Source organism: Corapipo altera, unplaced genomic scaffold (assembly GCF_003945725.1).
Source record: "Corapipo altera isolate COAL_440 unplaced genomic scaffold, ASM394572v1 RXGC01000072.1, whole genome shotgun sequence".
NCBI classification, from domain to species: Eukaryota; Metazoa; Chordata; class Aves; order Passeriformes; family Pipridae; genus Corapipo; species Corapipo altera.
The window spans coordinates 745,108-761,401 of record NW_020884943.1 but is presented as its reverse complement, the minus strand read 5'-3'; the positions used below and the strand labels follow the sequence as shown (position 1 = coordinate 761,401).

The 16,294-nt window shown below is 51.8% G+C and overlaps 1 protein-coding gene across 1 annotated transcript in view; it reads right to left on the bottom strand.

The window, feature by feature from the left end:
* Positions 1-16,082, bottom strand: part of BAHD1 (bromo adjacent homology domain containing 1) — a 28,550-nt gene extending 12,468 nt beyond the window's left edge. The window contains exon 1 of the mRNA XM_027662116.1: positions 15,867-16,082. The gene's annotated coding sequence lies outside the window, so the exon portion shown is untranslated. The remainder of the gene's footprint in view (positions 1-15,866) is intronic.
* Between the last annotated feature and the right edge of the window lie 212 nt (positions 16,083-16,294).

Below are 16,294 nucleotides of genomic sequence, written 5' to 3'. Positions count from 1 at the left end.
CTCTGAGCATCAGAAACAGCAGAAAAGGACAATTACTTGCCTTCAATGGTATTTACAAAACAGTCAAATTCCATTTATTGGCACCAAAGAGCTGATCTTTGTAGCAGCACCCACCTAGGAGGGGTTTGCTTGTCCCTGAATCAGGGTTTGGGCTGGAACTCCCCTCAATTGACACTGGTCTGCCACTTTTGAGGCGTTTAATTAAAGCTCCTACTGCTTTGGCAGTGATTAGAACAAAGCTCCCGAATTACAAGAACTGTTCATTTGATATGGTTTAATCAAGCTGATAATTAGATTATCTATTTGAAATAAGCTTGATGTGTTTTAATTGACTTGCTTATATATGTGTTAACTAAGGGAAATTCAGGGATTGAAACCCACTGGGGTTTGCACAGTGCTTTTCTGGATGTCAGGCCCTTCCTGGAGTGTTTTGGGGTCCTTCCACCCTGTTAAACACGGGATATTTCCCAAGGCTGGTGCCCCGACAGGAGAGCTCGGTGGGGAGCAAACACTGATGCACATGCGTGTTTTGCTTATCAGAAATTAGGGAATTAGGAGGATCAAGTCAGACGGATTTTCCTCCACAACTGGAATTCTTCTTGCACAAGAGGCCAAACTGAGCACACACCACCTCTGGAGTTTGGAAGAGGACTGTAATTTAAAAACTGGCTCGGGCAGAGCAGGGTTTGGCAGTGGCACACCAGGCATCCTGCAGATCCATGCCCCGAGGAGGACAGCTCTTCCCGGGCTATATGGACCAGTGGTTTCCTTGCAACTCTCATCCTATTTTCTGTTATCCTTAATGAGAGCCTGAGCCTCTGGCAGAGGTGAAAACCCCAAAATAAATAGCCATGGTTTTTCTTAACCCAGCATCAGCCACCTCATTCTCCTTAGGCTTCCGCAGGCAGGAGCCTGACCTGCCCTGGCACCACAACATCCTGAGGGTTTAGTGCCCAAATCAGTTGGAATATTCATTAAAAACTGGGCACCATAGATGTGACTTTGTTCACACCACGGTTGCTATAAAGTTAGGAAAAGCCTGGGGGAGATTGAGGGAAGCAGTTAAGGAGAATCGGGATTGTTCAGCCTGGAGAAGAGAAGCTCCAGGGTGACCTAAATTGTGGCCTTACAGTGCCTGAAGGGGCTGACAGAAAAGATGGAGAGGGGCTTTGGACAAGGGCCTGGAGTGACAGGACAAGGGGGAATGGCTTCCCACCGCCAGAGGACAGGGTTAGACGGGATATTGGGAAGAAATCCTTCCCTGTGAGGGCAGTGAGGCCCTGGCACAGGTTACCCAGAGAAGCTGTGGCTGCCCCATCCCTGGGAGTGTCCAAGGACAGGTTGGACGGGGCTTGGAGCAAGTTGGGCTAGTGGAAGGTGTCCCTGCCCATGGCAGGGGGTGGGACTGGATGAGCTTTAAGGTCCCTTCCCACCCGAACCATTCCAGGATTCTAGGATTCATTGCCAGCACCTACGGAACAAACCCCATCCTTAGCATGCTGCACTTCCCAGAAGTCTTTCCACACCTCCCCAGTTACCTGCAGTGCGTGGATTGCTTTGGGATGCTCCTGCTGCCAGCTCACCTGTGATGCAGCAATCCCTTCTCTTCCCCCCGGCACAACACAGCCACGGAGCTTTTGAACGCTGCTCAAAACTCAGCCATCTGACAGGCAAGTGCATCATCCCTCAAATCAGAGCCCTGCCGAGCCTCCTTCCAGCGAGCATTGTGCTCCTGCCAGCTGGGAAGGGAGAGTGGCAGAGCTCTTCATCCTCTCTCCACCTTTGCATTGCGGCACAAAGCAAAGGAAAGCTGCCTGTGCCCACAAGTCTTCCAGGAAAGCACAAGATAATGTGGAGAATTGAAAGTGAAGGTGCTGAAGCCAGAACCACCCGTTTACTGCTCGTGGCTGAGGAGCTGGATTAATGCTGAGAAGACACTGAGGTGTAACCCTGCGGGAAATTAAAGTTCCAAGCAGCTGCATCCAGAGACCACCAGGAATTTTCAAGCTAGCTGGAATTGCTGCCTCCTTATCATACAATCCCAGCATGGTTTGGAGTGGAAGGGACCTTAAAGTTCATCCCATTCCGACTCCCTGCCATGGGCAGGGACACCTTCCACCAGCCCAGGTTGCTCCAAGCCCTGTCTAACCTGGCCTTGGACACTTCCAGGGATCCAGGGGCAGCCACAGTTTCTCTGGGCAACCATCCCCTGGCAACTCCTTTCTCAAACTGGACTAAACCTCCAACAGTTCTGAAAAACTGCCTCTGACAGCTGTTGAACCCAAAGCAGACCAGGATGAAGAAAAATTAAAAACACTTCTAATTTTCTGCTAGAATAAAACCACGACCCAAACAGCAAACTCAGGAGAGAGTTGATGCCTCATTAGCAGGAAAAGGAGCAAGTGTGATAACAGCTGCACGTTCTGTAATCACGCAGCTGCAGCATCTGTCTCTCCCTCTCCAGCACTTGATTGCAAGGGAAATTAAAGGAACTAGTCTGGGACTACCCCTTCAAGCCCCATTTCCTCTCCAGAGCTCCACCACAGAGACGCACGTTCCAAGGAGATGGTGCCAAAAGCACAGAAATTAAAGCTTTTAAAGCTCCTAATCCATTTGGCACTTCAGTGATACACAAAGAGTTACGACAGCACCAACCCTCCTCTCCGTGCACGGCACCGCTCCGACGGCTCCCAGCCCCGTCTGCTTGAATCCCATCTATCCACTTCCATTGGAACGGCTTACGCTGTGACAACAGCCCTACAACTGCGAGTATCTGGAGGATTGGCTCCTTTCTCCCCGCTGCTTTTACAGGAGACTAATTCCCAGTGCTCTAAGGAACGTGTCGCACGGAGGAAGCCTCCCAGGAGCTCTGGGAAATCCGGATAAATCTCGGTAGCATCAGGAATCCCCGGCTGAATTACCCAAACACCGCGCGCGTCCCGAGAGTGGAAACACCACTTCCATCTCAAATGTTCAGAAAATCTGTCATTGTTGGAGCCTGCAATTTGTCTTCCCTGGGTCCAGCCTGATTTTTCTCCGGAGACCCATCGAAAGCTCCATCATCCACACGCTCCGGAGAAAATTGTTTATACAGAGCTCATTAGGCTGCAGAAAGGGCTGGTTTCTCTCACTCATCACCACAGCCCTGACCATTGGACCAGAGCAGGATTAGATGGGATACAGGGAAGAAATCCTTCCCTGTGAGAGTGGGGAGGCCCTGGCACAGGTTGCCCAGAGAAGCTGTGGCTGCCCCATCCCTGGAAGTGTCCAAGGCCAGGTTGGATAGGCCTTGGAGCAACCTGGGCTAGTGGAAGGTGTCCCTGCCCATGGCAGAGAGGTTGGAATGAGATGGTCTTTAAGGTCCCTTCCCACCCAAACCATTCCAGGATTCTGTGATTCTATAAAATACCAGATATATTAAGCATCACCCGTTCACACAGAATCGCCTGTTACAAGTTTAAATAGGTTCTGTGTAAAGCTGCCATGTGACAGCTACACAAACAACAGCCTAAAAGATCCCTACAAATAATTTGAAAAACCAAGTCGAAAATATTCCGGGACAGGTTTCACGGTCGTGTTTATAGAAGGAGCACCAGCTTTGCCAATCAAGTTAATCAAGGTTTACAAAAAAAAAAATAAAAAAATAAAAAATAACCCACACAAGCCCTGCTCATCTCATTTTTCATACATGCAAAATGCAAGCTGGATTCCTCGGCGGCAGAAGGCTGAGTCTGGTAAAATATCAATCACATGTCACTTTGCTCAGATAGCTCTGGCACCCTTCCTGTTCCGCAGACAAAACGGAATAACAGATTATTCCCAGGGCTTTATTTTGAAGAACAAGGTGTGAGGTTTTTCTATAGTAAATATTAAAGCTCTTCTATATATTACACTCACACCCTTCCACGGCTGCTTTAGGAGCTTCCTCCAAGCTGCTCAGCCTAAATAATTCAGGCTGCGCCGTGATTCCGTGTACGACACGTGTGGCTGCAAACTGTGCTGCCGGTGGGAATTCCAAGGGCAGGTGCATCCCTGCCAGCTCCTCTCCATGCCATGGAGCTGTCGCTGCCATCCTATCCCTGGATCCAGATTTCCCTTCTCCTCTCTCCGGTACATCTCCCCCCAGAAAACTCTCCCTTCACTCTCTTTCCAGTAGGAACTGTGTCAGGATCCAAAGGCAACATGTTCCTACTCAACAAGCTCAAAAGTGGCTTTAGGGGAGAGAAAAAAACAATGCAGGAAATTCAGGGATGGGCAAGGCATCCCTTCAGTATAACATTCCACTAGTCCTCCTGAATTCTGACCCAAAATGCAACTTCAATGTTTTTTTTTTTCCTTTAAATAATCTTCATCTTATTTTCCCCACCTCAGAGTGTCCCTCAAAACTGCCTGTGCCCCACCTTAGTGTCCTAATCCTTGGCACTGCAGTTCCAGGTATGGACTCCGGGAGTTATCATCTCTGAGAGGAGTGCAGAGGACAGCCTGGATTTTAAAATTTAAATAACATGCATGTTTATAACCTCAACTTAAATTTAAAGGAGCCTTAAGCCCAAGCAGGCAAAACAAGGTTCTGTTAAAGAACAAGTTCACGTCGTATTTTCGAGGATTCTTGTGTTCTGACTCATTCCCAGCTGAAATACCCTGACCAGAACTGCCTTTTCAGACTAGAACTGCAATTTGGATTATTTTCAGTTTTAAAATAAAGTTCTTCAGGCACTACCAGCTTTCCTCTGGAAACACCTTTTGTTTCTGTGTGGTTTTGAAAGCAGTGGCACGTCACTTCGCCCTCAGCTGGGTTACAAGCTGCCCATGCAGCAGAACAGCTCTCTGGGATTTCACATTTCCTCCATCAAAGGTTTTGATTCCTCTTTCTATTCAAAGTTTAACAGACATTTCAAAAGAAAACAGACTATCTACTTCTTTATTCTCACTTTCTGACCATCACTTGAAACACCAGAATTAAAACCCCACACGGCCCTGGCTGAGGACAAATGTGACACAGGATGACTTATGCTGAGCACTTGTCCATTTGAGAGCTTCGGTCCCAACCCAGAACTCAAGTCAAGGAAAGATTTTACACAACTCTCACATTCCCCCTGGAATCCCTGGAACCAAACCCTCTCCTTCCCTCATGTCTCATAAACCACAGTGCCACCCTGAACCCCGAGCAGAGCTTAAATCTTAAGCCAATTTTGCTGGATTTGAACTCAGAATTAAAAAAATCTAATTCCTTCCTGTCAGGGGGGTGAGGCCCTGGCACAGGTTGCTCAGAGAAGCTGTGGCTGCCCCATCCCTGGAAGTGTCCAAGGCCAGGTTGGATGGACCTTGGAGCAACCTGGGCTAGTGGAAGGTGTCCCTGCCCATAGCAGGGGGTGGAAAAAGATGATTTTTAAGTCCTTTCCAAGCCAAATCATTCTGGCATGCTATGAATCACAGAATGGGTTGGGAACTTCTGAAATAAAAGTCCAGATGTGGCTTTAAAACAAACAATTCTTTTTTTCCTTCACAAAATGCAGTATCAATCACCACCACACTTACACTGTATATTCACACGTCTGCTGGTGACACGGTTATGACCGAGGTAGAACTGCCAAGCCTAACTAAACTTGCTTTAAACCTTTCCTCCCTCTCATTAACGCCAGAGACAGTATTTACAAATGAGTAACTCGCAAGGTAAGCGAAGAAGTTCCACTGGAAATGTCACAACTCGACTGGTTTCATGTGTGAGGTCAGTCCAAGGGATGGTGCTGACACCTCAAAGGACAAAAAAGTTCCTTCATTCCTAAGGTGGTGTTAGCAGAGAATCACTGAAATTTGGATCAAATTGGATAATTTAAGCCCAGGAAGTGGAGGGACTCAGCGTTGCCAAAGGTCCTAAGCAGAGCCAGAGGAGCATTTCTAGGGACCAGCAGCCGGCACAGTGTTGCCAGCAGAAACCTGGGGAGAAAACTCTCAGGCAGGAGCTGAGAGTTAAAATACCAGGAACCACAAGCCAAACGCAGGCAATTCAGCCACTCTACTCTCTCTGACAAGGAGAATCCCGCTCACTGGAACAGCGCTTCCAGGAGAGCCCATTTAACTCCCATTAGGAGCTGCCCCAGCTCTTTCATCCCTTCCCCACATCATTAGAGGTGCACTTAAACACACAGGTTTGCTCGCGCCCCGGGTTTGATCAGTCGTGGCAACAAATATCACCTTTAAATAGACTGGACAGGGTTTGCAGCCCACGCTGGCAGTGATTTGGTTTATATCCACTCATTAAGGTGCATTAATGGACCCACACGTGCGTGACAGCCCTGGGCTGCTCGGAGAGGCAGCGATTAAACACACCCGGCTCACACAGCCAGGGCCGGGAGGGGACACCTTCAATCAGCTGGGCCACATCAGCTCCAGCACACCAACACACTGCTTGGATTTTGTTCCATCTTGTTCAGCCGGGAGGAAAAACTGACTAAAAAAATCAGGACTGGTTTAAGAACAATGGTTGAGCCACACGCCCGGTCTCCAGAGCTCCAGGTTGAATTTGGGGGAGGGGTTGAAAACACTTCCATTCTCACATCACTGCAGGTCACCATGGAGCCAGTGGGAACTCCAGAGGATAAACCACTGGATCCCTGGCAAAGGAGCCCAATTACGGCTCCTTTCTGGGGACTACAAAGCTTTTAAAGAGTTTTATGGAAATGGCAAGGGTGCCTCCAACCGGATTTTAAGGAAGGTCCCTGGAAGTCAGGTTGTGGCTTCGAAACATCCAGGTGTGGTGAGTACTGGGGAGAAGATTGCTACAAGTGCTACAGAAGCTGTTCTGCACAAATGATGCTCTGATACTTCAACAACACCCCTCCCACCACCACCACGTGCTTCCTCCAACTTCGAGGAGAATATTCCTAACAGGAAAAAAAAAGGGCAAAACTTTTGAGGAACTCTTAGCACTGCCTGGTGGAGAGACAAAAACCAATCAGAATCACCCCCTTGATTATCAGCTACAGGATTTGAGAACATTAACTGTACACTGAGATGTTCAACACGTGGAGCAGAGGGACGAGGAAGGGAACGATCACACACATCCCAGGCACCCGTGCAGGAAAAGATGCAAATGGTTTGGAGCTCCAGGCTCCAAGGAGAGGGGTACAAGGAGAAAACATGTGAAGCCAGACCACAGCAAATGTGACCAGAGAGGCGATCCCAGAGGGATTCCTGAGCTGCACGAGCTGCCAGTTGAAGCAGAGCCAAAGTGGCAGCGGGAGCCGCTCGCAGCTACCGGGAGAACAGAGGAGGAACTGGTAGGAAGTTTCCAGGAGCTGCTGGAAGATCCAAGCAAGCTGCAGCCAGCTCTGCTTTCCCAGGCTGTGCCCAGCGTGGAAGGGTAAACAGCTGATAAGTAGGAATGTGCTGCAGAGCCCCCCCCAGCAGCCAGAACTCCCCTGTTATCCCACAGCCTCTGACCAAGGACGATTCCCAGTGCCCGTGCCCAGCACACACCTCCCCACAGCCAGTTTTCCTGCTGCCGGTCCAAATCTTGGGGGGATTTGAATCAAAGAGGATCTGACACAGGACAACAGCTGCAAAAACTCCGAGCTGGGGAGTCTGTGCCTCACATTGCAGTTACAATGCACAAGGAGATGATGTATCCACGCAGGATATCCCCAGATACCAGAATTCCAGCTCCAGCTATTTGTCACAGTAAAACATTCGAAGCCAGCAGCATTCTTTAAACTAAAATGACAGATAATATCCCATTTTAGAGCTCCAAAGCGAGATCCTCACTCCTCATTTCAATAACCAAGACAAACACTTTATTTAACAGCTGTATTAAGAGGTAGAAATACACATCTCTCTGGAAAGCCAGGCACACTTACAGTCCTCGCTTCTGCAGGATTTAAACTCTCAATTAAAGGTGAATTCCTGTAAATAGGGGGGGAAATCCTCATTTCTTCCGAACAGAAACCAAGCACTAAGTCTGATCTTAAATTTACCCAAACACTTCTTTATATGCATATAAAGACTCCTCTGGGTCCATTCACAGTTTGCTTTGCTCAGCTGAGGGACTGCACAAGTTTTCATACAGCTCCACGAGTTTTCCAGCCTGACACGTAGAAAATTGGAACCTCACTGTCCAAACCCATGATTTTAAGCATTGGAAGGAGTTGCCCAAGGAGGTGGTGGAGCCCCCATCCCTGGATGTGTCCAAGGAACAGCTGAACATGGCACTCACAATGCTCTGGGCTGGGTGACAAGGTGGGCATCGGGCACAGGGTGGACTTGATGGTCTGGGAGGGTTTTTCCAGCCGCAATGATTCTGGGACTCTGTGATCTCTGTGGGAAACTGCAAAGCTCTACGAGCTGGACTGAGACCTTGGGGGCAGCACCTGAAACCACTTTCCCCTTTCTTATTTTAATGTTTCATTTGCACACAACAGAAGCTGCTCCGAGAGGAACCGTCTGACCCCCCAAGGCCTCCGAGCACTGCTCTGTGCAGGGTTATTACAGCAAACTGGGTTTTAATCATATTTAAGCAGTGAAAAGTCAGAAGTGCTGCTGCTGTGCTTTCCCCCTCTGCCCCTCCACGATCCACTTCTCCCCACTGCCTCCCATGGTTTCCTTGGAAACGTACGCAAGCTTAAATTGGATTGACATTCACTTAGTGGACAGATGGAGTTTGGAACAGCCTGAAATTCAAGGCCGAGTCTTGGGATACATCACGTTATCAATGCAAAAACCACCCCCTAAACCTCGTGGGAAGGTTAAGGATCCCCTAATTATTCCATAAGAGCTCCGAGGTGGCACCTCAGGAGGGTCAGTGCCCACCCATTGTTCTGCCTGAAAGCACCGGCCGAGCACGCGACGAGTTGTGTCGGGAGGGAGGGAAGGATTTAATTTTCGTTAAGCACTGAGAAAACAGGGAAGTTCTTAAGCTCATTAGTGGTTTCAGGCAGCAGAAACTGCTGCAGATCACACGTGGGCTGAGCAGAGACAGCAATGCTCCATCCGCACTGGAACTGAGCCACTCGCATCCCTAACTTCGTCCCTGGGCTGAAGTCATTCCTGACAACTGGTGCTGACCCCGAGAGGGGCAGGGTTTGTACCATGCCTTTACAGCCCCAGAGGTGCCAGGACTGCACCTCCAGCAAAGTTGATCATTTATGCTCAAGGGGGAATTATTCCCTGGCTCCTCTTCCACTACATGGGAAGAAATGGAAGCGGGAAGGAATTAAAATGGCTTTTTTTTGAAGGCTGGCTAAACGGTGCCTTCCCAATCACACTGCCTAACAGGATCGGAAAGGATTCACCTCTTTCCAACCAAAACACAGGGAGGATGAAAAATCCCAAATAACCACATTCCTAGAGATCTTTGATGTAATCCAGTACCTAAGAAAGGGAAAGATGGGATGACAGGGTTCTCACAGGGGACAAGGGGGGCAGCCAGCAGTTACTGCACATTCCCCCTCACCAGGTGCTTGGTTATTGCAGGTACCACCCCTGGGAATTAGGGATTTGCCAGAAAGTTGGGGTTGCCAGGACTTTTAAGGAATAAATCCCCAAAACACCTGGTTCACTTCTGCTGCTTGTGCAATCTGCTGAAATCTCAGGAATTCCCAGTTTGGGATTCACCTGTCCAAGTCAGGATTTCCGTACCACATGGCCTTTAGTCAGCATTTTAGGGAAATCTCCTTTTTTCTCTGTCTACAAGTGATTGGAGCTGCCAAGTCCTTTTCCTTTAAAATTCCTGCTCACCTTGGAGAGAGCTCTGCACCTCCTTACTCTGAGCCACCTCCAGCCTCGAATCCTTCCACTGATTTTGGCTGAGCTGAACAAAGGAACAAACCCAAACACGTCTCTTGCCTTAATTTTTGAGGAGTTTTCCTTAATTAAAAACAAACCTCCTGCTGCCCCACTAGTTCCCTCCACGAGCCTGCGCCTTCCCACCTTCCTCCTCCTTCCAAACCTTCCGTGTTTATCAATATGTGATTACTGCAGCTTGTTCCCCACTGCCCCCAGGTGCTCTCTCCATCCTCCCTCCACAGACGCCTCCTCTCCACCCCTGCTCAAATCCTGTTCTTTTTTTATGGAATTCCCAACCCTAAGCCAGTGAGAATGCACTCAACTCACCCGCTGCCCTAACACAGCAAGCATCCCAAAGTTATTCCAGGGATGTGGATCCTGCTCCATCCCAGGGGCTACGCTGGGTAACGAATTTCCCCGGCGAGGATCCAAGGATCGGGAATGCGAGGGTGCTCCCGGCTCCGGCAGCATCCGCCTGCTCCGCGGCCCCTCGGCCACGCTCCCTCCAGCCTCCAGAGCTCAACTCAACCATCTTTTCCTCCCATCCCCGGGACTCCCCGTGTCCCTTCCCCGCTGCCAATGGAAGCCCGTTCCAGGTATTCTGCAGGCGCCGGGAGACACAATGAAGCCGAGCCGGCGGATAAAGCCGTGCTGCGGGAAGGCAGCCGGAGCTCCCGATTTCCCGAGCTTCCCACAGGCCACAGGCAGGAACAATAGAAGGCCAGGCACGGTGCGGGGAGGAAGCAATGCCCGGGATCTCGATGCTTCCCCAGCCACCGGGGTTTTATTTCAAGGATGATAATCCAGACACTGAAAAATCAGCTGCCAGCAAAGGGCCTTTATTCCAATTATTGCCAGGAAAACGCCTGCTTTTTGTTCCTAAGAGCATCGTAAATAATTTGAAATACTGAGATACAGGCAGCTGCTAAAAGCCAAGATCTTTCATTAAAAAAAAATAAAAAAAAACCCCAGGCTGCTGAGCTGCAGAGTTTCAAAGCCGAGCATGAGGAAAAAAAACTGCTGGAAGAACAATGGGTGCCAGCGAGCGCTCCTGGGATGTGCCTCACAAAGGGGGAAAAGCTGAAAAATCATCCTTGCCTTCAGTCACACCTTTGTTCAGGAGAACTGGGACACGAGGAATGCAGCACCCGGCAGCAGCACCTCATCCCTGAGCACGCCACGTCTCACACAGATCCCACCTGCGCCACGTGCCGCTTCCCAGAGCGCTTCCATCCACGGCAGGACGGTGCCCAGGGAATACAGCAGCAGGAAAATCCCACCTGGGCTGCACCACCCTCCTCTGGGAAGGGCAAGGAGAGACACAAGGCACACGGATCCCAACGCTCCTGTCACATGTGACAGCAACCCCCCCCCCAAATTCCTGGGCTGCCCCAAAGGCACTGGGAGTTTTAAAGGGCACACAAACCAAACGATTCCAAGCAGCCCTCGACAAGACCCAACCACGTACCCACCTATGATCTCAGGCAGAGCTTTTATAAAAAGGTGATAAAAGCAGCATTCCCGGCCGTGCCACGTGGGAAAAAAGCGCAGCGCTCCGGCCCTGAGCACTCCGTGCTCCCGGGGAGCTGACACACATCCCTCCCAGGGAATAGGTGTTTATTTAGCTGCACACTCAGCTGGACTCCCCAGGGGGACTGCCCGGTGCCACTGGACTCACAGGCTGTTACACGGCTCATTCCCACATTTTTTTAATTCAAGGAAACGTTCGTGTCTTTCCCCATCCCCAAGAGCCCTCGGCACTGCCAAAAAGCACCACTCAGAAACCAGGCAAAAATCCTCGTGTTATTTTTGACCCACGTGGGGTTAATAACCCCCCCACACACCCTGTATGCAGCATGTATACAATGTATTCCATGCACACAGGTACCTGGCTGATGAAAGGGAAAACAGGCTGTTTTTTCCTCATTTTCAGCTGCTCTCCTGCAGAAGCAGAGCAGACCTGCTGTCCCCACCGAGGGGCTTCCACCGTGATTTAACTCAAACTACAACTGTATAAGGATAATACTGAGACATCAGAGATTTTACAAAGAGGTTCAGGTTCGGTTCCCTCAGCTGACTGCACTTCTTACACCCCACCAGCTCTCCATCCCCTGATGTTACAAGAATTTCACCCACATGGCAAGAGAAAAAATAACATGGAACAGACCAGTTAAGCTCCAATGGCACAAATACTGTGGCCAAACGCATTAGTTTTAAATCAGATTTATGTTTATTTTTCTTAATGGCATCCTTGGGTTTCTCTCTTTAAGAACACCAGTCCCTCATTTTACTTCATGGCAAGATGAAGTTTTCCAGTGCCCTGTTCTTCTAACGGAAGGGTTTTTTTTATTCTCACACAATATCACTGTGACTCTACTTTTTTCTACTTTATTTATAATAAAGTTTCATGTTAAATAGCAAATCTGGGCAGGAACTGGACAAAGGCCTATGGCATTGTCCCATACAACCACATTTCCTTCTGTCTTTTAAGAAATAAACCCAGTAGTATTACATTTAAGTGTGTTTTCCCTATTTAAAGAATATCAGGTGCCAGTACCAGTGCAAAAGAGGGTTAAATCGTGATGGTCTTGTTGGAGATAATTCATGCACTCAGAGCCAACGATCTGGCCATGAATTTTAATATTTTTTGCCATTAAAATCCATGTCTCTGGTGTGAATGGAAGAGGAGCTGCCATGCTGGACAGAGAGTATTGCTGAAGGACCCAAAGCCTCCAGTTCTTGTGCTGAAACACAGAGCACAGATCCTGAGCATCCTCCACAAAACACCCCTTTTTTCCCCCCTCCCTTTAAACACAGTTTGCATCCAGAAGCTGCAACGTTTTCCAGCCTTTGCAATCGGGAGAAATAGGTGAAGACAGCCCAAATGTGCAGCTGCCAATATAACCTGCAGCTCCCCTCTGAGCTGCTGGAAACAGGAATGTAAATACACAGTGAGGGGAAGCAGGAGAGCAAAGCAGAGGCCTTTGGATGAGGGACATCCCCTGGGACCACCATGTGTCCCTCGCTGTCACACACCAGCCACCCCGGCCCCTGCCAGCCCACAGCTTGTGTCTGGAGCTATTTTAGGTTTATGACTTCTTTGGGGTGTTTATTTTTTTGGTTTTTGTTTTGGTTTTGTTTTGTTTTTTTTTAATTTCCCAGTTATCTGAACCGCTGCTTGTTTACTATTAATAACATGAGAGTTGTGACTTAATTGGTTCAGCTGGTCGGGCACGACGCCGGGCTGGTTCTGTCCCTGCTTCCATGGGGTGTATGGACATGGTTAACTGAGATCCCAGAATCATTTAGGTTGGAAAAGACATTCCAAGACCAAATCCAACCTGTGACCCACCCCCACCTTGTCACCCAGCCCAGAGCACTGAGTGCCACATCCAGTCGTTCCAGGAATGGGGACTCCACCACCTCCCTGGGCAGCCCCTCCCACTGCCTGACAACCCTTTTCGTGACGAAATTCCTTCTCATGTCCAAATGGGGACAACCAACTGGGAGGTGGGGCAAAAAAAAGCCCCACACAGCTCCTTCTGGATGTGACATCTGCACATCTGGGCACACCTTCCTGTTTTTGCAGTGCCAGGTATCGTCATTCCCTCGTTTCCCTGCGATCCGAAGGCGATGCCAAGCAGCAAACGTGCCTTTGCCTCCCATTCCTAATTATTTTTCAATTGTTTACTTTGGACAGCTTTGCTGCTAAGGGCTTATTTTCAGTGCTGCAGCAGCATTAGGAAAGCATTTGCTGAAGAGTGGATTTCCCCCAAATCCCGGCCAGGTGCTCCCTAAATCGGATCTCCCCAGGCTGGACCAGCACACATGTCCCATGGAGCCCCAGACTGACACACCGTCACAGCACACAAAATTAACCTGCAAAAACCTCAAACACAACAAGTTCCACCTCAACAGGATGAAGAGCTTTCCATGGAGGGAGGCAAAGCACTGGAACAGCTCCCAGGGAGGTTGTGGAATCTCCCCCTCTGGAGACATCCCAAACCCACCTGGACGCGTTCCTGTGTCTCCTGCTCTAGGTGGGGACGATCTCCAGAGGTCCCTTCCAACCCTAACAAGTCCTGTGGTTCTGTGACATTGGTTAAAAAGGCAAATAAATGCTAAGGCTGCTAGAGAGGAGACAGAAAGGTGATGGACATGACTGGCAGGAAGGACAGAGCACTGACATTAAACTGAACTATCGAGTTGGATGAGAAACCCCAGCGACCTCCAAAATAACATTTCTGCTATAAGACCCAAAGCTGTGACTGTTTTCCCCCCAAACCCCGCATTTCTAAGTGGCATTTTATTGTCCTGTGCAACTGTCACCATCAACACCCAGCAAACAGAGCATCTGGAAAGGATCCACCATTCCCAAAGTTCAGGGAATTATTTTCCCTCGCAGGTTTGCTGTTTCCCAGCTGGTTTTACACCTATCAGCGATGCTACACTTCCCTGCTCTGCTCCAGAAGAGCAGCTGGAAAGCTCTGTTGGAAATGCTGCACTGAATTCACGAGGAAAACAAACAGAAATCAATGTTTAAATCCAAAATGTCCCGGTAAACCAGACTAACACACTGTTTCCCATCGCCAGCAAATATTTAGACAGTTCCAGCTGAAGCTGGGGAAGGATTCAGGTAGCCAGGACATGCCAAACGTGAAGGATGGCTCGGGATGAATATGTGAGCAGGATATCTCTGCTAAAGCGATCAGCAGCGTGCTGGTATTTAAATCACATTAAGATTTCAAAAGCATCAGTCTATCACGCAGCTCGTGGCACTCCTTCCCGCAACCACGAGGATTGGAAGCCTTCAAACCAGCCCCCTGGCCCCCCCCCCCCGGAACACCAGAGATCCCCTCGGCGGCGTGGAGCAAGCGCTCACTAATTGTGGCAAACTGATGGGCAGATCAATTAAGCAGGCGAGCGAAAGCCCGGCAGAGCCTCTCGCTTTGAGCCTCGCCTGCTCCTCACAATGATGACTTCAGATGGAGCACGAGGGGCAGCTGGATCCCTTAAAACAAAACGCAGCCACAACCTCCCTCAGATAAGCATTTCGTGGAAAGAGAGAGGGGAGGGGGAGAGGCGAACAGAACAGATCCCGAGCGCTCGTATTTTTTAAGTTTCCGCGGCTGCTCCCGGGGAGCAGAGGGGTCCCCGCGGCTCCCCGTGCCGGGTGTGGGGGTCCCTGCGCCGGGGCTGGCTCCGAGCAGAGCCCGGGGAGCACTTGCTCGTCTTCCCGAGCTCTGCCCAGTCACATGTGCTGGCTCCTGCGCCTCGTAGAAGCAGCTGGAAAAGAGGGAGCCAACGGAGCTGCCTCCATTAGGAGCCACCGCTACACAAAAGGAGAAGAGGAAACAAGCCCTCGGCCACCGGGGCTGCCGGCAGGAAAGGAGAGGTGTCCAGGGCCACGGGGAGCGCACGGCAAGTGGGGAAAACCGCGATGGAAACGAAAAACCCGCTCCGCTGAGCCCCGGAGAGGCTCGGTGGCACCTGCCCGACAGGGACACGGGGCTCACGCGGCATCACCTCGGGGAAAACACCGGGAACTCGACGGACTCACCCGCTCCACCACCAGCCACCCGCCCGAGGGGCTCACGGCCCCGCCCGGCCGCCGGGACCCCCAAAACCCCGACCCCCGCCGGGCCGTCCTGTGCCAACTCCCGGCCGGGCAGCGCCGGCTCTGCCCCGACACCGGCGGCGCCGCGGGCAGCGGCGGCTCTCCCGGGGATCGGCCCCGCACCGGCGATGCCGGAGCGAGCAGCCCCCGGGGCCACGAGCCCCGCAAGTGCCGGTGTGTGACCCCCCCCCCGCCGCCTTTGTGCTCCCCGAGCGGCCGGGGCGGGGGGCCCGGGGGTCTCGGCGGGGCCGCTCCGGCCTCGCACCGGCGGGACCGCGCGAGATAACGGCGGCCCGGCCCGAGACCGCGGTGCCCTCCCGGCGCTCCCTCCCCGCCGCCGCCAGGGAAGTTCCCGGTGGCCCCGCGCCCCCCCAAGCCCAAACCCCGGGGCGGCGGCGGCGGCACCTGCTCCCGGCCCGGCGGAGTTCCCGGGGGCGGAGGGACGACGCGGCGCCGCGTGGGGACTCACCGGGAAGCTGCCGCAGGCCCCGGGGGGAGAAATCCAGCGGCGGGAGCGCCGCGAGTCCCGGGCTCCGCGCCGCTGCTGCGTCAGCGCCGCCGCCTCCTCGGCTGCGGGATGGGGACGAGGCGCCGCCGCCGCCCGCCCCTGGCCGCGGGGCGTCGCGGAGCGGGCGGGCGGAGGCCGGAGCGGGCGGCGGAGGGGCCGGGAGGGGCAGAGGAGGGGGCGGAGGAGGGGGCGGAGGAGGGACCGGGGGCGCCGCCGCCGCCGCCGCCGCGAACTCCCCGCAAGCCGCGAGCGCCTCCGGCCTCCTTCCTGCTTCCTCGTCCGCAGCCAATCGCCGCGCGCCGCCCGCCGCTCGCCCCGCCAAGCCGCCCAATCAGCGCCGCCGCCCCGCGCCGCCGCCGCCCAATCAGCGCCGCGCCCGCCCCCGCCCC